Below are 23,391 nucleotides of genomic sequence, written 5' to 3' on the forward strand. Positions count from 1 at the left end.
ATGTTTCTGGTAGAAAGGGGCTTTCTCCCACACACCAGGTTCAACTTGAGGTGTTATTGGTACATCTATTCGGGAGTCATCTAAAAAGCTCTCATGTGGTCTATTATTTTCATATGTTAAAAAATCCCCTTGAAATTATAACTGTGCAGCTGTGTTAACCGTTGGTGCTCCCACACCACAAACTCCCAAACCATGGGACCACCTCAATTTATTGTATACTACGTAACTCCCCCCCCCAAAAAAACCCCTTCTTTATTTCAAGCTATTTCATGTGCACTTCATACTCCAAATAACTCTGATTACTTCTTCAAATTTGCCCCAGATGATCAGCTATCTCTGATTTGAGTTCTCCATGATATGTGTTTCTCCACCCCCAGGTTCTGGATGATTCAATATCAACTGCAATCATCAGTCCTCCTTTGGGCTGTCACTATTGCACAAGGCAATAGTGACAGGCAAAGTGGCATTTTATATTCTTTAAGGAAACATTCTGGGTGAAACTAGATGCAAAGCAGCCCAAACCAGATCAGAGCTTAGCCAGTCTTTTTAGTTTTTATTCCATTTTCATTGTTGGTGAGCTGCACCTCTCTTTGATGTGCTTTCAATTGCTCCCTGTATGCTAGGAATTTGACAGTAGCAGGCAATGATTCCAACAGCTGTGCAAATTCCAGCCTGAGGGACCCATCAGATAGGCACTTCAGTTAATAAATGCCCCTTGCAGCAGGTATGAGCTGGTCAAGAACCCTCATCAAGGGACTGATTCATGGTTCCCCATTCATTTTCTTTTTCTTTTCTGTATTTTTTTGTTTTGTTTTCATTTACAGTCCAATAATAGCCTCATTATAACAATACCAATTTATAATACAATTATTAATACCAATAGTTCAATTACCAAATTATATAATTTAGATAAAGTGCCCCCCCCGTGCTAGATTTGATGGTTTGATGATTTTCTTTATTTCTGCATTCCAAAATCTTATTAATTTCCATTACATTCCGGTCATAATAATAATAATCCCATATACAACAACTGCAATATTAAGAACTTCTATTCATGTTGACACATTAAATGATTTATAAATCTGCAAGTGAGAAACTCAAACTATATCCTTGTTTTTCCTGGGTGTAGCAATTATTCTGTCTGTGGTGTTTCTTCCAGTCCTTGTAAGATGTTACGTCTTTCTTCCCCCCAATTGTTGCTGTTATCCATCATGCCTCCGTCCTGTGCTTCATTGTTTTGCAACTTTAACAACAACTGCAAAAGTCACTTTGTCCCAGTAAATAACTTGTTTTCACTATTTTTCCTCTCAGCCTGGGAAGAGGAGTGGTCTGTTGAACTGCAGATGACTCAATAAAGAACCTTATCAGTTCCTTAGCAGTTCACAGATTCCTTTCATCCTTCCTTCCAACTGAAGATATATGAGCAATTATACTTCCAATTAAATTAAATTCCAAGTCCTCTTAGCATTATTAAGTTCACTTTGTAAATAATAAAGGATGGGGGAAAGTTGGCTCTAAGTTTCCATTGTGAACCCTTTGCAAAATAAAGCTTCCTTCCCTTTTTCCTTCTTTTACATGCATAGCGTCTTCCCTACCAGGTTTTTATCGGGTAGCAGGCGAGCTGCCTCATGTTGGATCCTTGCCTAATGCCTTAGCTACTCTTTTCTGTAATCAATAAACTTGCGGCCTAATTCAACCCAATACCAGTCTGCTGTGTCCATTCTTGTGCCCCCTCCCTTTACCTGCCGTGGCCATGATGCGACTGTGGTGGCAATGGATTCTGATTTTTCAGGGAAACTAAGCAGAGTAAAATTGGGGGAATATTTTGAAGTGTTTGTGGAGGATTTGATGTGGGCATCAGCCTGGAACAAACTACTTAATGCAAATTGAAACAAATAAATGTGTCCTGTTTGGCTAGGTGGTCAAATCTCAACGAAAGATTGCAGCACGATATATTGCACAGTGTTAAAAGTAGCAAAGCTTCAAATACTTCATTCTGTAGAATAAAAGTCCATTATTTAATGTGATTGCTTCAGAGTTAGCAGTCTAAGTCTCTTTGGACTCTCAGCTTTCCCATTTTGATTAGGATTCGGATAAAAAATGATTTAATTAAGGAAAGCCAAGATTCCTAATTCTGTTCCTCTTATGAAAAAATAAACCCTTTAGTACTTTGATCCTTGACCTCTATTCATACAATAATTTCCACATCATATTTCTGCACAGAGCTCTCTAAGGAGAATCAGGTTTATGCTCTCCCCAACAAAAACCGTAGTGGCATTTAATTATATGATAAATTATGTAGTATTTAATATGAACTTTTGACACTTGTTGAAGTAAGGAAAGAGAAATGCGTGTATAGTATCACCAGAGCACATGAAGTAACATTGCTTAGGCAGTGGTTAGGGTTTTTAAAATATTTCTAAAGGTGCCAGTATTTTGAACTTATTGTCACTGAATTTCCAGTAGCTGTGATGCCTTTGCCGTGTGCCTAGAGCCAGTTGTTTCATATTCCAACTCTAATCACCCAGGCCCGACAATCAGTGTTTCACTGTTTAACACCTTGGTAGTGAAGCCAATATAGGGTAAATATTCTGCATGGTGTGTGCCCTTTGAAATGTCTCAGAATTATACACAGTGGTCCTGCTCACCCCAAATTTCTTTTTTTAAAAATAGTAATATTTTATTCTTTTTCTATATTGAAAGTTACATTTGTTACTCAGCAGTTATATTCCAAGGAGCATAGTTCTTAAAACTGCTGCTAATAGGAATGAAATCCAATATGTATTTCATTGGAGACTGCCAATTAGAGCTTCATTACATTCTATGAACATTAAGAAATGTGCTTTATTTCAATTGAAGTTTCAGCGGCAGCTAATTCTGATGTTAAAATACTGAGGATTTATGGGTTGGAAAAATATTTATAGTTCAAATTCCTGGATACTTTTCATTCTTTTCCATTATGCTGGCTTTCTGTTAACACTTCAAATTCATTAATAAAGGTGTGGATGAAAAATATTTGCCAGTTACAAAGTACTCATCCCTGCGATATTCCATTATTACTTCATTTGTAAAAATAAGAATAAAAATGTCTGAGGAGACTAACAGTAAACAGTGCATTGACTAATGACAAATATGTTAGATTTTGTAGTATATGGGGGCAAGGAGGTATCTATTTTGAAGCTCTGTAAGACACCACATAAAACAACTACAGCAGCAGCGCAAGCTGAAATGTGAAGCACACCTGGAGCAGGTACCATCAAAGCAGTCCCTTTACAAGTGTGTTTCCCACTGTTTAAGGGAATCACAAACAATGGAAGAGTGAATGCCATCCGGCCTGTACACTCACACACACAAACACATGCGCACAATTTAACCACTCAGCGGTGCAACAGCCATAAACACCAGCCAGAAGTCAGTGCTTTTTTGTCCCTTCATTGGCATACGTCTTGGTTTCTGTACAACTGTTACCACCACAGCCTAATGTGGCATTATAACAATATAAAGAAATTAAACTCCCCATTTGGGGAGGTCTCCCCTCCGAATACCTTTATGTGTGTGTTAGGTAAAGTTTTTCATCTGGTCAAATATTAAATGGACTTGAGGTCTCAGCATTGCTGGTAGGTAGTAAATAGTTAATTGTTCCCCCTTTTATAGCCAGAATTATTCATTACATTTGGCTATAAAAGCATAACAATCTCTGTCAGCTTCCATTTACAATTCAATTGCTTCTTTTCCCCAAAGCCCTTTAAAGTGCACAATACTCAAGCACCTGTATTTTAGTAACGTTGGAGGGAAACAGGGGAGAATGCATGTCCAGAGCAAGCCAGAGTTCAATGTATCAAGTTCACATGCTGTGTAAAATTAGCACTTGTGGGCTCATTGCTAGTTGGAACAGGAAAATCAACCACTTATGGCAGCTGGGAGGCTGTTGCCATAAGGCAAACGTTCCACCCTGTAATGCTGTGGGTTTTGCTGATGGAAAAAAATCGGGAAAGATTTGGCAGATCCTTTCCCCTCTGTTTGTGCACCCATGCCATAAAATTTGTACATAATAGAGCTGAAAGAGAACATTTATTCCAACTTGGCTGGAAACAGATGATAATGGAGTGTTGGAGGTAGTGATGGAAGTGAAATTTAGATCTGAACGGCCTGTGAAATCGAGTCCCCAACATCTCCTAGAAATATTTTGTGAGCTGTTTCCCAGGCTCCCCTGCAGCATTTCTGAGCATGCTTGGAACAAATTTCCAGCTTCTAAGCTCTAGCATTGAGGTCTTGGATACTTGTGAAAGCATTCTATGTGAATCCTTCTTGTTGGTGGCCCTCACTGTCTTTGGAAAAGAGAGCTGCTCTGGGTCAGGTAACCTTGCTGAACTTCCTCTGGAACACTGCAGACCCCCCCCCCGAGAATTCACTGTGAATTCAAGGGGGGGGCGAAAACTAATTATGGAGCTGGTGGAAGTGGTATGCTTGTGATGTGCATACTCATCCTGCTCTCATCCCCATTATTTGTGGTTTTCAGCCTTTTTTTCAGTGTTTCAAAGACTTGCAAAGTATGTTTGACAAGCGAGAGTGTACACTATGGGCAACTTTGTTGCCACCATATCACCATCAATTCTCTTTTAAAAGTATTAAAATCTTTTGTCTTTCTCCACCATTACATATGGGATGTTCGTGCCCAACATCCCTAACACTTTGTCTCTATCAAAGACCACAGAAGTTCTCCATATCAAGAAAGACAAGCAAAAAAAAACCAACTAGATATTGACTTGAGGAAATTTATGAATCTAGGAGAAAGAGTGCTACTTCACACACGAATGTTCATCTCTTGCTAACAACAACATTATTTGCATGTGTGAGTTGGACACTACAAACACCACCTCTTGCAGAGGCATAAGGAAAGGGATGGATCTCAGCAGTAGGAAACCAATTCACATATAATGTGCACATGTTTTTTAAAAAATCATTGTGTGCTGAGGACCCGCCACCCACGTGGAGATAACAAAGACACAAGGACACATGTATTTAGAGTTAATGGGCTAAATAAAGGCACAACTTTATTGGTTACAGCATGTGAGAGGTATTGGCTTAGGCATTGGATCAAACAAACTATATATGACTCCACCCCGCGGAGTGGGGGGGTCAATCGAGGGTTAACAGCCAATGGGAGGAGCTTGTTGATGCAAATACAACTGAAAGCTTCCCCAGACCTCACCGGGGGTCATGCCATGGCCCTAGCCACCAGCAGGGCATCGGACGGGATCCACGACCGCCAGATTCCTTTAACGGAATACCCAAACAAGGGGAGGAGTAGGCAATGGCCACAACCTGCCCTCCAACACACTGCACATATTCCAATGCCTAACTGCCAATACCTGATAAGTTGTGACGATTTGCTGTGAGGTAGGCGAAAACCAAGTGGCCAGTGCCAATTTGCCAAATGGATAAAATTCCTACCAGGCCCCCTGGGCAACCAAGGCAACCAACCGAAGTCCATAGCAAGGTCAAAAAACACAGAATTGACCTAATGGGAGGGTGGGTGGGTGATCCGAAGGTAGCAGGAAGCCGAATGGGGTTCCAGCGCTGCGGCGACCGCTTAAGCGCGGCTAAACTCTGCTGACGCGGGAGCCAGTTCCCGCACACAACTCCTTCCTCTGGGAGGAGGAGAGGTCTTCTAGAGAACTAAGATGAGAAGCATTCATAGCAAGCATCCATGCCAAGATGAGGACTGATGAGATACCTCTGATATTCCTAGTTACTGCTTCCTTGTCTGGGCACAAATAGAAGCCCAGCTTCTGAGTGTGTCTCAGGTCTGAGCCATCCAGTGGCTTCATATGTGTGAAGCTACTGGTAGTACAATTCAGTTCTCTTCTATACCACATAGTTTCAACAAGTCCTAGCCTCAGTTGGATGGAGGGTGAGATAAGCTGTACTGCATTACAACACATTTTTTGTAGGCAAAGGATCCCTGTCTCCTTTTGACTCTTGCAATCTTTTCCTCTTTAATGATTTGTTTTTATAACAACAAAAAGAGAATGGCTGTGGTGCTACTGATACACTCAAAGTCACTCATGACCAAGTTGTCTGATCTACCACCAGTGTTCTAGACTGACCCCTTTGGCTTATGAAAAAGTACTACGGTGTCACGTGTACCTTATACCAGTGGCAGATCACAGGCTGTTTCAGGTAGCAATAGCATCCAGATTTACTCCATTGCTACACCCAACAGCTGACAAAATAAGCAGTGTTCAGATGAACAGCCTCATGTGTCGATGGAGGAATGAGATCACATCTAGTGACTACACCAGCCATACTGGTGACTACTCAGAGCACTGGCACGCACACCAGGTGTGCCCCCCACCAGCCTTGCCTGCAGCCAGCATGTGTGAAGCAGCTCTGGAAGCACACCAGCCTTCACATACAGTACCTCTATGTAAGGACTGCTGTTGGACCGATTGGGATTCCCCTCATACTGAATGCTGCTTCTCACACTGGTCCAATTCATGCCTGGAGAGAATGGCTTGCGTGTGCTGCCTTACTCATGCATGTTCCTATGGACACCCATAACTTGGATCTGCTTCAAAATCACCAATAAGTGTTGAAAAATGTCTCCATTTCTTTAGATCTCTGAAATCAGGAAAATGTCTCTGAAACAAAAAAGGTCTCCATTTCTATAGGTCTCCTCCCAACCAAATTATACTATTGTAAAGACTACAAAATAGTAATTCTACATGACATTTTTATTACCTGCTTAACATGTCAAGTGAAACATTTTATTGGATTTGGTGTTATTTAAACACTTACCCTGTACTCTTCAGTCCCATGATTTCAAATGTGTATTCTGGCTATATTAAGCAAACATTGAAGATAGAGCTGGAGTATGTGTTGGTTCTTTCCGTTTTAAGTGTTTAATCTGCAATAAACATTCAGTGTGCTGGAAATGCAGTTCATATATATTATTTTATGTCTTAAATACTGAGTGTATTTTTTAATTCCCTTACTTTGGTTGGTCAGGATTTCCATTACAAACTTTCAATTTTCAGTTTTTAACTTTCCCCCATGAAAAAAGTCTTGGCATATAATTTACTTGCCCAGAAGTAGTTGAATGTTAAGAAAAGATTGTTTCACCTTCCCACCCGTTTTTCCTTTGCAGATTAGAAAAGAAAAGCTTAACAGTCCGTATCTGCTTTAAAAATGGATTACGAGGAATTGTTTAATTTTGGGCAGAGAAGTACAATTGACATTTCAAAAGGAGGAACTGGCCCCAATATATTGAGGGTCACATTTGCTAAAGAAGATTCATTAGTATAAGGCAAAGTCAGAGCAAAGTCTAAGAGTTTAGAATGTATGGTTTGGCCCAAAATTTGGTGCTTCAGAAAACTGCCCCCGCCTCAGTACAAAGCACCCACTAACCATTGGGATTTTTTCAAAAAATCATTTAACAGAAGTGACTAAAATTTGCAGGCACGCTAAGCCCCTAAAGAATGAATAAAGCCAAATTATAGATGAATAGGTTTAGGAAATTAAGCAATAGTGCTAGTGTATAAAACACATAAAAGAACAAATGGCATAGTTACAGCACAAAACTTTTAAAAGAAAAGGCTTTAGTCAGGTCAACAGTAGAAAAGAAGGCTGTCTAGGAAGCCTGAATTTTTTACTGGCGAAGCCTGGACTTTAGTATCATCTACCCCAGTGCCGTCTACCCCAGAAACCAACTGGAGAATCCTGGGCCAAATTCTTCCCCAAGATCTACCATCTCCTTCCTGGTTTCCAGAGTATATAGAGATGGAACCATACCTGGCCCAGAGAAGTAAGAATAGGGGCTTGGTCTTCTTCCTTGTTTCTTCCCACAAGGTGCTGCTCATGGCTCAGAAATATGTCAGAGGCCTGTTACTTGAGATCCTGCCAGCGAATGAATGAAATTTTACATATTTTTCATAATGAACAGATCTGCATGCAAATTTTTGCACAGACAGCTATTTTTTTTAATTTTATGTGATAGGGTTTTGGTTATATATATTTTTCTCTGCCATCTGTCTATAATGCCATCTTTCAGCCTCACTCTTGTTTTTTACCATTGCTTTCTGCTCAGTCTCCTCTTCTTTCATTGTAGCTTTAAAGGCCACCCAATTAAAAATGAATCATACAAGTACAGCTTTCAAAACATGCAGGGAGAAATGACAGATCAGCAGCTGGTGGGAGGTAGTGGCAGTAATTTCACAGAGTCTAATTTCAGACTTTTGATCTATGTACTCATGTAGGGGGTGAAACTTGCAAGGCCTCCTCAAATGTCCAGTCTGAAACCATATTTTTTTTTTAATGCTGGTTCAATACCATTCTCTTGCATTTCAAACACAAGTTTGGCATCTTATTGTTTTACATAATCTAACGTTGTACTACATTTATATATATATATATATATTTGCACACAATTTTTAAAGCTTACATGGGATATATTGAAAAACAATGACCTGACCCCCTGGTTCGAAATATGCTTTAATTCAATTAAAATTGTATGCATAATTTTGTACTCAAAGTTTTAGAGATACATAAAAAGCATCTGATGATTTCCACGTTTCTATATCTGCTTTTTTATGTTAAATATTTCTTTGGAAGATATACTAGAGGGGAGGTAAAATAGTAGGATTCTGTGACCATTTTACAGGGACAAATATCCAACAGCTGTTTATTTCCCTGAAGTTCTGATAGAATCTAAACCAGGAAAAACTGGAAATATGGCATGGGTGTGCAAAAAATGGACACAAGCACATGAAGACTCCACTTCAGGGATTGTTGTTGCTGTTGTTAAGTGCTGAATCTCTGCTGTTCTTTCTTTATGTAGCTTTATAGCTTTCACTCTACAGAGCCTTGGCCCATTCTTGTCTTGCTGCCTCTAGCAATGCCCCAACCCACCTGCTTTGTACGTTTAGCGTGAAGGTGCGAAGGGGGTTCTAAATGTGCTTGCTTGAATCTTCTTATGAACATCTTTGAATCATGACGAGGGCTTGAAAGTGTTTTCAGGCACATATGTGGTGGGATTGCAAAATTATAAAGAAATATTGGGAACTGATTTATAATGAAATAAAGAAGATGTTTAAAATAACCTTTTGTTAAAAAAACAGAAGCTTTCCTATTAGGCATTAAAGGAGCAGACATACCAAAATCACAAAAAAACTTGTTTATGTATGCAGCTATGGCTGCACGAACATTACTAGCACAACATTGGAAAGAAGGAGTCCTAGCTAAAGAAGATTGGCAAGTTAAACTAACAGTATATGCTGAAATGGCAAAACTGACAATGAAACTAAGAGGAAGAGACGACAATGAAATCAAGGAAGAATGAAAGGTGTTTATTGGCATATTTACAGAAGCACTGTAGAATTACTTGTAAGTTTGTTATGACCGGATAATAAGTAATTTAAATAAGATTGTAAACTGAGCAATGACATGCAGTACATTGATAAATAATGGAACCATGGAAGACACTAGAGGGAAGTCAATCTGTTTTGTTTTGTTTTTGTTTTGTTGTTTTTATTTTTTGTTATCTTTGGAAAATTAATAAACTGTTATTTGAAAAAAAAAAGAATGTGCTTTCAGGCAGACACACTTCTCAGCTCTTCTCCGGCCTTTATGCTATACATGCAAAGGTTGAGTGCGGAGCCGGGTCACCTGGAGCCCGCCAACCCTCATTTTTTGCCGGAATGTGTCCTGGTGGAATGCCTGAAGGATGCCTGGCTCCTGGCTCCGTTACATTAATCCCTGCTGAGCTGGGATTGGGTTGGGTTGGGTGAAGCTGCCTTCCAGCTTCCCAGATGCATTTGGCCGCTGGCTACTGCTGGAAGCAGAATTTGGGGCCAAATAGACCACCATCCTGATCTTCTTACATACTTACCATGGAAATCACGAAGCAACGTATGAAGGCCAAGCAAATTGTGTCTCGTTGTGACACTGCCGACAACAGACCCACAGATTCCCAATGTGCTTCTGAGGGTTATCAAGAAGGTACTCTTGCAAAGAGGAAATAACACAAAATGTATATCCAAGAACGGACCTCTTCTCACATTATTTGACGCACTGGAGAGGTAAAGCTTACAAATGATTGGGCTTCACATTTTGTAACAATTTGTAACAAAATCCTTGTTTATGAAAAGTCAGGCCTTTGGTGGTTAAACCATTACTAATTCTTTGCAAGCCACAATTATAGTTCGGGCAAGAACAACATTGACTCCCGTCCTACAGACTTACATATTGATGTTTTTGTGGAGAAAATAGATATTTAACAGCAAAATATTCCCCTTTTCCTCATTCATTTTTTACATCTCTGAGGCCTGTTACTGAAGCATGTCTAATGGCTGGAGTCTGAGGAGATGAGGTGTTGAATTTCATGAAACACAAATATTTGCTTTTAGGCTTCCCTGGAAAAAATGCACCAAACTGTTTTCGGTGTGAAACATTTAGGAAACCGACGGAAATTTAGAAGGGATGTGTAGGGTAATAAGGGCCTCTTAGAGAATCTTGTTGTGTTCCTTAACTTTCTGCTTGATAAACAAATAACGTACTATTTTTGGACATGGTTCCAAACTGTGAATTTTTTTAATGTATTAACAATGTATAAAATAAAAGATGTATTAGGGTATGCCAGCTTCCAAATGCAAGTTGTGTTAAAAACCTGCCAGGCTTTTAACCTGTTCCTGCTTCTCACATTCTCCCAGTGGCTCTTTGTTCAGTTGAGTACTTGATCTTCAAAAGATGCCACATGTATTGCTACACATAGGCACAACATGTCTTACGAACTGTTGGTTTCATAGAGAGAGTTTGCATGTTTGTGTGTATCATATCATGATGGTTAGAGACAATATTTATTTTTCTTGGAGTTCTTTACCTGAGGGCTGGTTTGTACTTCCCAACCACAGGCCCATGAAGACATGGGTGAGTTCAGAACAGAATTTGGAAGCTCTGCTTTTATTATCAAGGAAATGTAGTATAGATGAATGTGCCTACATTATGGGGGTCTATAGATAAAGTAGTATAAAATTGATATACATTTCTTCAGTAGACAAGTCCACTGCCAGCTTGAACCCCATAGCTACATAGCCCAGGTTTCATGGGATGCTGAGCCTCAGTGGGTGAAAAGGAACAAGACACCAACTTTAGATATTCCCCATGGATGTTGGGAACATTGTAGAACGCTGGCCCTGGATGTCAAGAACAATACAGCCAGTTCCCCACACCTAAATAGGCATTGGGCTTGAGTCTCTTGAATAGCATTTCTCATACCAGTTTGTGGTATGCCATTGGAAGAGCTGGGCTGTTCTTTGTTCATTATCAGAGTCTTTTGGAACTCATGGTGACTTGAGCTTGATATATTCCAGATTATTTTCATTTTTAAAATTAATCTTTATTACATTTTAAAACACATAAATATGAAACAACATTATACATGTCAAAGAAACAAACCGACACAACATAAGATTGGCAGGTAATAAAGTACTAAAGAAAGGGAGAAAAGGTAACTAAAACAAAAGTAGATAATTATTTAAAACCGAAATCAATAAATCAAGAGCTCTGTAATGTATGCCTTATCCAAAACCTAGCCATCATGCAGGTAAGTTTGATATTCATTTCTCTCCGAATGGATGAGTTCAAAATAAATTAGAAAGTTTATACATAAAAATTCTAGCATTTTTTTTTTTTTTGCTATTTTCAATACATCACGTGAGAAGGAAAGAAAAAGTCTATATCAATCAAACCTGGAAAAGGGGATTGTTCATGCTCTTCAATATTAGTAAATATTATAAAATCAGACCACACCATAGTAAGTCAAGCTTTCCTGGTCTGACCTTGTGCAATGCCCAATTTATTTGTTAATTTTTCTAATAATGCCATTTCCCATTCTAGTTAGTACCAGTTTTACAGAGTAGCACCAGAAAGTTCTTTCCATGCCTAACTAGAACAGTCCTTGCTCTTTGTAGCATACGTCCAGCCATTTTTGTGTTTTGTTTTGGAGATGATAGTAAAGGTTGTGATCCAGATGTATTTTTAGATATTTTTTACAATACATGAATTTAGTTTATTTATTTAGACATTTCTTGCCTGTCTTGTGGTCAGTACATAATATGATACAATGATGAATGACATGAATGTGTAGCAGACTGCAGAAATGTCAAATAAGGCTCTTCTATTCAAAAAGTTAACCCACAGGGTGTGCCCTTTGCTTCCCAGTTTAACAAAGCATGGGGCTCCACGAACATGTGCATGTACTTGGCAGCTTTCTTCTTTGTGTCTCTCTGTGTGACCTGTTTTATCATGATAAAATGCTTTTTTTGCTATTTGTTTTCATCTAGTCCACAGGTACACTAGATTCTAGCTGTGATAGTTACCAGAATAATTCTCCACACTCATGTTCTCTGTAAATGGGCTCCTGTGCCTTACTGTGAAAAATTACCTTTGGACCAGAAGCTAGACAATCTTTTTTGATTATTTATTTAAAGCTAAAAGCAGGAAATGATTCATTTGATTTCTGCCAATACTGGAGTGTTGCCACTTTTAGCTCAGGAAGGGTAGGCTTCCCTTGGCAGTCTTGGCTCAGGTGATGATGAATGAAGTTCTATGTTTAGTGCTAGCTAGAATGTTAGAGAGTCAAAAAAAGCAATCTTTCTAAGATGCTGTAGGAGAAATGGCTGTTGCAAGATTTTTAACTGGTGTCAGAGCAATGCACTTGTATTTACAGACATACAGTTTCCAAAAAGTTACGAAATACACGAATATTTTCTGTTTATCATAATTTGTGCCGAGCTCCTCGCACACTGTTGATTTCATTTTTTGCTTTCGCCTAAAGTTGTGTGGGGTGAAGTTTACTTACATTTCATGGCTTTAAAAACACCATTTGTTTATTTTTGTTGAATTCACTGCACTTTCTGTCAGTAGCACATTGACCCCCATATATAAAACTAGAATGGTGTTGTATGTGCTTCAGATTGCCTTGTATGCTATCCTGACCCACAGGTAGGGAGACCACAAAAAAGGATAAATATCAAAAAAAAGAAGGGGAAAAAGAGAAGAAATTCATCACCAAAATGAGGTCAAAAGATGACACAGATTTGCAAGTGCTAACTTGTATGTACAGATCCAAATTTAGAAACACTTCCGGAGGCGGCGCAAAACGGCAATGGCGGTCCTCTTTACCGTGTGAAGAGGGGCTCCGCGAAAAAGGGTCGTCCGCTGCGGCAAAGCGGAGACCCATTAAGACAAACCGTAGGCAGAGCGAGCCTGCGGCCGTGGGACTCGGCGGGTGCCAGAAGCCCCCCCAGAAACGAGGAAGGGACCTCGTAAGAGGCTCCGGAACGTGAAAGGGGGAGCGGCGCTGTGAGTTCATCGCTCTTTTCGCGGAAGTGAAGCCGCGCTGCTGTTGCTGATGAGCGTCGACCTTTCTTCTTGAAAATCATCGGAATTGGCTGCAATTTACCCGTGAGTAAGGGGTACTAAAGATTGACTAAAGATTGACTTAAATTCATTTAATTCGGCTGAAAACGGGAGGCGAGTAACAGGAAGTCCGTCTCCCGGTCCTGCTAATCAGAGCAAAGCAAGGAACCCGATGTGGGCTGAAGCGTTCAAAAGAGACTTTGAAATTAGTATGAAGGGGCATTAACAGACTGTGTTCTTCTAGAAATTAAAAAGATTGAAGGATTAAATCTTTTGGTTCATTGCGCTAAGGAATCTTCCCCCTATTGTGAAGTGACGTGGAATTGAAGGAGATAACCGAGCTATCGGACTGCCAGTGTTGCAAAGGAGTACTGTCAGGCTGCTGAAACTTTTTCTTAAGTACAAATTGTTGCATTGATGGATACACTATCGCTTTAATACTGCTATTGGAACCTTTCTGCTACCTTGTGGCACTATTTTGAAACAGAACTATCTGAAAGCCTCCTTTTCGAACTTGGGGACTATAAAAGTTGAAATAGGAACTTTGATGGTGGAAAAGAAACTTTCTTTCTTATGAAAACCCCCCCTAGTGGATTTGCGGAGACATAGAGGTCTGGGAACTGTACCTTATTGGGATTTTTTGTGGTTTAATTGTTTACATTCTGGACTTGCCTTTCTCATGGATTGAAAGACTATTTGACCTTGAACAGAGGCAGCTGGGGAATGAGTGGCCCAGGGAAAACAAGAGCATCTAAAGCTAAGGAAGCTTTAGCTGAGGAAGCTAAAGAAAAGAAAAAAGATAAGAGAGCTGGGCAGCTTGTTCAAACAACGTTGACTCATCAACGCAGATCTTCGGTACCAACTGTGCTGACGGCGCAGGAGGAAGAAGTTGAAACGCTTGCAACAGAAGATATGGCAACTGGAGGAACTGATCCAGTCTTGAAACAAATTTTGGAACAACTGGCACTTTTGAATAAGAAGGTGGACGATCAGTCATCTAAAATTGACAGAGCTACATCTACTATCAGCAAGTTAACAGATCAGGTTTCCCAGCATACTCAGGCTATTGAGAAATTGCAAGGAGCTACGGCGGAGAACTACAAATTAGCTGCGGAAGCCAATCAAAAAGCTGTGCAAGCGTGCAAAAAGGTGGAGGAGATCAAAGGGGAAGTAAGACCTCTGAAAAGACAGGTAGGAGAACAGCAAGCCTACCTGTCAATGGTGGAACTGAAAAGTAAGGAATGTAATCTTAGGCTGAGGGCCGTCCCAGAGCTGGAGCAGGGCAACCTAGAGGAATTTTTGACGCAGTTGTTTTCTAAATTTTGGGGGGTTGAGGAAGATAAAGACTTCAAAATTGTGACGGCCTTCAGATTGGGAAGATCGGTTAAGAAAGACAAGTCCAGAGACTGTTTGGTTTGTTTGAGAACAAGAGAGGAAAGAGACAAGATATTAGGCCAACATTTTAAAAAATCTCTGGAAGTTGAAGGCAAAAGGGCAGAAATTTATAGAGATATTCCTAAATATCTGCTGGACCTTAGAGCCTCATATACAGACTTGGCTAAATTGTTAAGGTACAACGCAATCCCTTACAGGTGGGAATTTCCTCAAGGTCTATCATTCACTTATAAAGGAAAGAAGGTAAGAATTAAAACACCAGAGGACCACCAGAAGTTCCTACACGACAACGAGGAGGACCTCCAAAAGAGAGCTGTAGATTCCTGGCCTCCACCACCGGGATCACCACCAAGACCTGTACCATCTGGAGGCGGACCGGCACCACAGCCTTCGGGAACGGAGGACAAATTGGATACCCAACTGTGATATTCAAGAAGTAGACCAGGATGTCTCTACAGCTTCTTAGTTGGAACATAAATGGCGGGAATTCTCCAGAAAAACGGAGAAAAGTATTTCATATTTTGAAAAAAGAACAATTAGACATTATTTGCCTGCAAGAAACACATGTGACAAGACTCCACAGAAAAGTGTTAATTAACAAAAGGCTAGGCCAAGAATTTATCTCATCGGACAAAGTTAAGAAAAGAGGAGTGGTGATATATGCAAAGGAGAACTTGTCACCAAAATTTGTATTCAAAGATGAACAGGGTAGAATTTTGGCAATTGAAATTCAGACACAAGGAGAAAAGTTTTTAATTTTAGGAATATACGCCCCAAATGATGGAAAATCGGAATTTTTTAAGAAGCTGCATGAGACTATGCTGGACTATTTGGATTACAACAACATTATCATGTTGGGAGATATGAACGGAGTCGCCTCAGTGAATATGGATAAGTCGCAAAGTGCTAATATAACGAAAGACGGCAGACTACCAAAAACCTTTTTCGAAATGACTGACAATTTGGATTTGATTGACATATGGAGGATCAAGAACCCTCTAGGGAAAGAAGGAACTTTTTTTTCTGAGGCCCATATGACATGGACGCGAATCGACCAAATATGGATTACTAGAGGGCTGGCACCTAAGACTAGAAAAGTGGAAATCTGCCCAAAAACCTGCTCCGACCACAATGCTTTGAGAATGGAATTGAGATTAAATACAACCGGATCTTTCAGATGGAGAATGAATGACGCTTTGTTAAGAGATCAGGAGATTGTTAAGAAGGCCCAAAAAGTTTTAAAGGATTATTTTGAAATAAACTTAAAGACAAACGTGGAAAAAAGAACAATCTGGGACGCAAGTAAAGCAGTTATGAGAGGGTTTCTAATACAGCAGAACACGATTAAAAAAAGGCTCTGGAATGAAAAGAAGGAGAAGATTTTGGAGAAAATAAGAGAAGGAGAGAAAAAACTGAGATCCAGGCCTAAATCAAAGGAAGTATTGAGAGAAGTGAAGTTTTTCCAGGCACAATATTCGAAACTGATAAATCAAGAGGTGGAATGGAAAATTAAACAAATGAAACAAAGATCCTTTGAATCTGCTAATAAGTGCGGGAAGTTGTTGGCTTGGCAGTTGAAAAAGAGACAAAAGCTTAACACAGTTACAAATCTAGAGATTGAAGGGAGAATGGTTCAGAAACCCGAGGAAATCAGAAAGTGTTTCCAGAGATATTTCAAAGAACTTTATTCACAAAGGCCACAAAAAGGCTCGGAGGTGGACCAATTTGTCACAACTAATGGATTACAAAAAATACCCCAGGAAATGAGAGCAACCCTGAATTGTAATATTACAACCCAAGAAATTGAATGCGCCATTCAGAACCTCCAACTGGGCAAGTCTCCGGGACCTGATGGACTTACTTCCAAATATTACAAGGCATTGAAGGATACATTGATACAACCATTGTTGGAAGTTTGTAACCAGATTATGGAGGGGAGGAAGGCACCGGAAACGTGGAAAGAAGCTTTCATCACGTTGATACCAAAATCAGAAACTGAAAAAACTCAACTTAAAAACTACCGTCCTATCTCACTCCTAAATGTGGATTACAAAATCTTTGCAGACATTTTGGCAAGCAGATTTAAGAAAGTATTAAATGAAGTGATTCATAAGGACCAAGCAGGCTTTCTCCCTGGCAGACATTTATTTGACAACACAAGAAACATCATTGACATTTTGGAATTTTTACAGATTAACTCAAATACAAGAGCGGTGTTGATCTTTATTGATGCGGAGAAAGCCTTTGACAACATTTCTTGGATGTTTATGAAGAAAAATTTGGAAAGGATGGGAGTAGGGCGGGGGTTTGAAAATGGAATAGAAGCAATTTATTCAGAACAAAAAGCTAAATTGATAGTAAACAACGTGGTGACAGAGGAGTTCAAAATTGAAAAAGGGACACGACAGGGGTGCCCTCTATCTCCTCTGTTGTTTATTTCAGTCCTGGAGGTGCTATTGAACATGATTAGAAATGACCGGTTGGCACAGGGAATTGTGGTCGGAGAGAAACAATATAAACTGAAAGCATTTGCAGATGACTTGGTGTTAACATTACAGGAGCCAGCCTCTAGTACTAAAAGAGCGTTAGAATTAATTTCTGACTTTGGTCGGGTGGCGGGATTCAAGCTGAATAAACAAAAAACTAAAGTTTTAGCAAAAAACTTGACAACTACTGAAATAGAGGAGTTCAGAAAAGAAACAGAACTAAATGTGGTTAAAAAAGTAAAGTACTTAGGGGTGTACCTGACCTCCAAAAATTTGAATTTGTTTAAGGACAATTATGAGAAATGTTGGTCAGAGATCAAAAGAGACTTGGAAACATGGTCAAGACTGAAACTTTCCTTGTTGGGCAGAATAGCTGCTATAAAGATGAATGTATTGCCGAAAATGCTATTTTTGTTTCAGGCCCTCCAGATCGTGGATAAGGTGGAATGTTTTGGAAAATGGCAGAGGGATATATCTAAATTTGTCTGGCAGGGCAAAAAGCCCCGAATAAAGTTTAAAATACTAACAGATGCGAAAGAAAGAGGGGGGTTTGCCCTGCCGGACTTGAAGTTATATTATGAAGCTGCAGCCCTCTGCTGGTTGAAGGATTGGATTTTGTTGGAGAACACCGACGTCCTCGACCTGGAGGGATTTGATAATGCTTTTGGGTGGCATGCATATTTGTGGTACGACAAGGTCAAAGTTCACAAATCGTTCAAAAACCATATTGTCAGAAGGGCAATTTTTTTGGTCTGGTCAAAATATAAAGACTTATTGGAGAGTAAAACTCCGAGGTGGCTCTCACCGATGGAGGCCAAAGCACGTAAAAGACTCAATATGGAGGCCCACTGGCCTAAATATTGGGAAATAATTGAAAAAATTGGAGATAAATGGAGGTTGCAGAGTATGGAAAAGTTAAAAAACAAGGTGCGAGATTGGTTGCATTATGCTCAAATCCAGGAAGTTTTTAAAGCGGACAAAAAAGTGGGTTTCCAGGAGGAAAAATCGAAACTAGAGACAGAGTTGCTTGAGCCAAAATCTAAGTTAATTTCGAGAATGTACAACTTGCTGCTTAAATGGAATACACAGGATGAGATTGTTAAATCCTCCATGATAAAGTGGGCGCAGGACTTGGGGCACAACATTATGTTTGAAGACTGGGAAAGGTTATGGAACACCGGAATGAAATTCACGGCATGTAGTGCCTTGAAGGAAAATATTATGAAAATGACATACCGGTGGTACATGACCCCAGTCAAGCTTGCAAAGATATATCACCTGTCTGATAATAAATGTTGGAAATGTAAAGAGGAGGAAGGGACATTTCTACACCTCTGGTGGACCTGCCCGAAGGTGAAGGCCTTCTGGGAGATGATACATAATGAACTAAAAAAGGTGCTTAGACTTACCTTACCCAAGAAACCGGAGGCCTTCCTCCTGGGCATGGTAGACCAGAGGGTGGCTAAGAAAGATAGAACTTTCTTTATGTACGCTACTACAGCAGCAAGGATCTTGATGGCAAAGCACTGGAAGACACAAAATCTACCCACACTGGAAGAATGGCAGACGCAGCTGATGGATTATATGGAACTGGCTGAAATGACTGGCAGAATTCGAGACTCGGGAGAAGAAGAAACGGAGGAAGTTTGGGAAAAATTTAAGGACTATTTGAAAAAGCATTATAAGTTGTATGAATGTTAAAAAATGCTTCTCTCTGGGAAATTATAGCTTCAGTATCGGTAAATCTTTGAATTGGTAAATAAGGCACAACAAGACAGAAGTGGTGTAATGTAATAATTTTATTGTGTTGAAACTAAAAATTAATGGATTCGGATTGAAATGTCTAGAGACCAGATATCACGATAAAATGGAAGATATATTATTAGGTTTAAAATAAGTTAACAAATTGCTGAGGTTTTGGTTTTACAGAGAATGCAGTGTCCGGAAGATGGGGGGAGTCCACTAGATTTATGGAAACATGTATTTGGAATTTGAATTTTGTATATTATAAACCTAATAAAAATTATATATATATAAAAAAAAAACAAATTTAGAAACAATCACTATACAGTGGTACTTCGGGTTAAGTACTTACCGTATTTTTTGCTCTATAAGACTCACTTTTCCCCTCCAAAAAGTAAGGGGAAATGTGTGTGCATCTTATGGAGCGAATGCAGGCTGCGCAGCTATCCCAGAAGCCAGAACAGCAAGAGGGATTGCTGCTTACACTGCACAGCGATCCCTCTTGCTGTTCTGGCTTCTGGGATTCAAAATATTTTTTTCTTGTTTTCCTCCTCCAAAAACTAGGTGCGTCTTGTGGTCTGGTGCGTCTTATAGAGCAAAAAATACGGTAATTCGTTCCGGAGGTCCGTTCTTAATCTGAAACTGTTCTTAACCTGAAACACCACTTTAGCTAATGGGGCCTCCTGCTGCCACTGCATCGCTGGAGCACGATTTCTGTTCACGTCCTGAAGCAAAGTTCTTAACCTGAGGTAATATTTCTGGGTTAGTGGAGTCGGTAACCTGAAGTGTGTGTAACCCAAGGTACCACTGTTATTTAAATGCATATACAGTACGTCTCACGGTTCATGGGGTGTAAGCGGAGGGGTAGTACCTCTGTATGGGGGGGGCATATTGTGCTCCTTCTGGGGTAGTTTGTCTACCTTTGGTCACTACCCTGGACTCAGCTCTCCTAGAAGCTGTCAGCATGCGACAGCGGCCACACTCTGGGAAACAGCTTTGATTGGCCAACTAAGCCAGGCGAGGGTGGCTGATAGGTCTCAAACCCTCACTGAGTTAGGGGCTTCGCCTGCATACGAAGAGACCCAGAGTGGGTCCAACAGTCAAGAAGGCAATTTCTGCACGTGCTGTAGAGGGAGATGTAATTTGGACATGTGTGTGCTGTAAGCTCCTTTCCATTCTACTCTGGATTGAGCAGTGATGAACCAAAAGAGATCCATTTCTGATCAGCCCAGACTCTGATGGGAGATCAGTGCCTGATCCAAAATGGATCTGGAAGGCAGATCCCATAAATCCAACACCAGTGCTTTTTTCTGGGGCTACTCAGGGTACGCAGCACCAGCACCTTTTCTTTCCAAATGTTAAACATGTAGCACTTACTGCAACAACTTCATGGTAAGTAGTAGCACATTTTTTTCTTTTAAAAAATATGGAACAACACTATACTGCATTGCCCTTTGCTGCAGGCGGAAGAGAGTAGTGGAACAGTGACTTGTGAGGATGGACAAATGGACAAACGTGCCCCCCTCTCTCACACACATTTTGGACTTTGCAACGCTTGCGTATGTGCAGGGAAATTTGACGAAGTGTATCTACAAACACTGCATCAACCTCCTTTTCCTTCAAAACATTTCTGAAGAACCACCTATTCCCTTAAGCATTCCAGCTATGAAAACCAGAGCCCCTCTTTATATATTTGCTCTCCTTAGCACTGTGGCTGTGAAGAGTGAACTATTTTGAGCAAGGTATGCTAGGCTGGGTACATTTAACTGTGTAAAGTATGTGGCACAGTTGAAAAACATGCTGCCCATTTCCAATTACCTGCGCATTCCACAAAACCAAGCGTGTATTTCCAATGTGCAGAGATGAAGGAACATTAATTCAGTTTAAAAGACAGTCTTTATTAAATATAAAGAATGTAAAACTGCCACAAGCACCCCCTCCTGCTTTAACAGCAACAGTAAAATTGTTAAAGCTTAAAAGTATCTTCCTGACACAGTTACGTCTTACTTATTATCTTTTCCAGATACAATCTGTTCTGGAGCTATGTGGGCCTCGCAGTAAAATTGCTGGCAAATGTGCCTGTGTTGTAAACAAAAAGGGAGAAAGCGTTACAGACACTTTCCTTCAAATATTGTTGCACTGTCTTGCTGTGTATCTGCTGGGTTAATCTGCACTGTTTTAATAAAAGAATTCTATCCCATATATTTTCCCAGATGCACAGAGGGGATTTTGAGATGCCTCTAGAGAAATCATACTAAAAACATAAAGATAGGCAAATGGGGAAAGCCAAACATTATTACTACTGAATCCAGAAAGTCTGACAGAAACTGAAGAACAATAAACCACTCAGTTCATAAAGAGCTAAAGGAGACAGAGCAGGAGCTGGAAGGAAAGAGGGGACACAGAATATTTGGCAAGAAGATCCATTTGTCACCAGACAAGCTCTTTTTGGATAGGACTCCAGTCCTTGTTCTGGAAAATTATGGGAAGTCCACTGTATCCATGGGACAAAAGGTGAAACATCACCCAGAGCCTTTCCTTGTATTTTCATGTGTGTTGTGCGCATACATGATGTAATAATTTCCCTGCTCCGTCATTTTACCTCCCTCCTGCCACACTTTGTTCAAATTTCTCTGTGTCGCAAAGGAAGTGTTCTGTCTGGGAAAAATAGAATCACATTGTAGTATAATTGATGGAGGTGTAGATTGCACACTGCACAAATAAAGACCAATAGCTTAATGCAATCCACAACCCAATTGTGGTTTGCTTAATGCAATCCACAAGTCAATATCTCATCTGTAATTTGTTATCCATGCACAGGGTACATGAATCCCATGTGCAAGAGCACATATACTGTCAACCTTGTTTCTTATGGGAAATAACTCATGGTGATAATAATAAAATGTGCGGAAGCTGTTCCTAGCTGTGTTTTCACTTAAAACGGATAGGGCACAAAAATGTTAATACAGGCAACTCTCAATTTCCGCGCCTTCAATGCACATGTGAGCCTCTTTGGCACTGGAAGAGGGTGAAACAGGGGCGGAATGGGGCGGCCTTATGCACCCTCCACTGATGTGTGCAATGACCTGGAATTTAACCCTCACATAAATAGGGGGTTGCCTGTAGCCCAAAACTATTATGGGAGAAGGCAGCTCTTTTCCTAAAAGCTTTTGAAGTCACAGAAGCCCTAGGGGCAATATTTGGCAAGCCTGCTATGCCACAAAACAGCAGGGCTTTGTGGCTTTTGGGAGACCCTGAGCCAGGTTATCTTTAGGAGGGCACTGGGCAAGGCATCCTATTCACCTGGCAATTTCACTTATGCATTCCATGCGAATAATGCCTCTTGCTTTCAAGAGTAGTGAAAGAAAAGTGCTGGGGAATTTCATGACCCAGGTGCCATGCGATTCAAATGGTCACTCCAGATACAAGGAATTCACAGGAGGGTGAGGAGGGGGCAGGAGACCCACCACTGATTTACCATGTAGTTGGCACAACCAGACCATACATGCACAGGGCAATCTGCATGCCTGTGCTCTGTGTGGACAACTGGGGTTCCTGCTTCTCATGACGATGTTAACAAGCCAGCTTGTGCAAACACTTTCTGTACATATGTAGGGCCTGTTGCCACCCCCAACTGAACACATGTAGAGCAGAGCAGGGCCAGCTCTTGTAATCCTACTGTCCCCCCCCCCCCAGTATGTACATTCATTGAACCCAGACGGAGTGCTGCTTGAGTCTCCTGGCTGTCCCTCCCCCTCAGCAAGAAGTAAAAACTGGGGGTGGGTAACTGGACCGTTCATAAGGGTGATCAAAGGAAACGTTTAAAAAGCAGGTTCTGGGCACTCATGAGAACATTAAAAGCCAACACACAGAAAATGGGTGAAATAGAAAGAGGTGGATTTGCCCTGCCAGACCTTAAACTTTATTATGAATCAGCTGCTTTTTGCTGGCTGAGAGAATGGCTGCTTCTTGAAAACACTGATGTGCTGGATTTGGAAGGTTTCAACAACGTATTTGGTTGGCATGCATATTTGTGGTATGATAAGGTAAAAGCACATAAAGCGTTTAAAAACCATATTGTTAGAAAAGCACTGTTTGATGTTTGGATAAGATATAAGGATTTGTTAGAAAAGAAAACCCCAAGATGGTTGTCACCAATGGAAGCGAAGGCACAGAAAAAACTCAATATGGAGGCCAAATGGCCAAAATATTGGGAAATTCTGGAACAAGATGGAGACAGAATAAAACTGCAGAGTTTTGAAAAATTAAAAAATAGAGTGTGAGATTGGCTCCATTACTACCAAATAATGGAGGCATATAACTTGGAAAAAAAAGTTGGCTTCCAGGT

The 23,391-nt window shown here is 40.3% G+C and overlaps 1 long non-coding RNA gene across 1 annotated transcript in view; it reads left to right on the forward strand.

Annotated features, from left to right (window-relative positions):
• The window catches only part of LOC309378028, a 520,733-nt gene that overhangs the window by 79,610 nt on the left and 417,732 nt on the right, over nt 1-23,391 (forward strand). The window lies entirely within an intron of this gene.

The sequence above is a fragment of the Podarcis melisellensis genome (assembly GCF_964234715.1).
Source record: "Podarcis melisellensis genome assembly, chromosome: 9".
NCBI lineage: Eukaryota > Metazoa > Chordata > Lepidosauria > Squamata > Lacertidae > Podarcis > Podarcis melisellensis.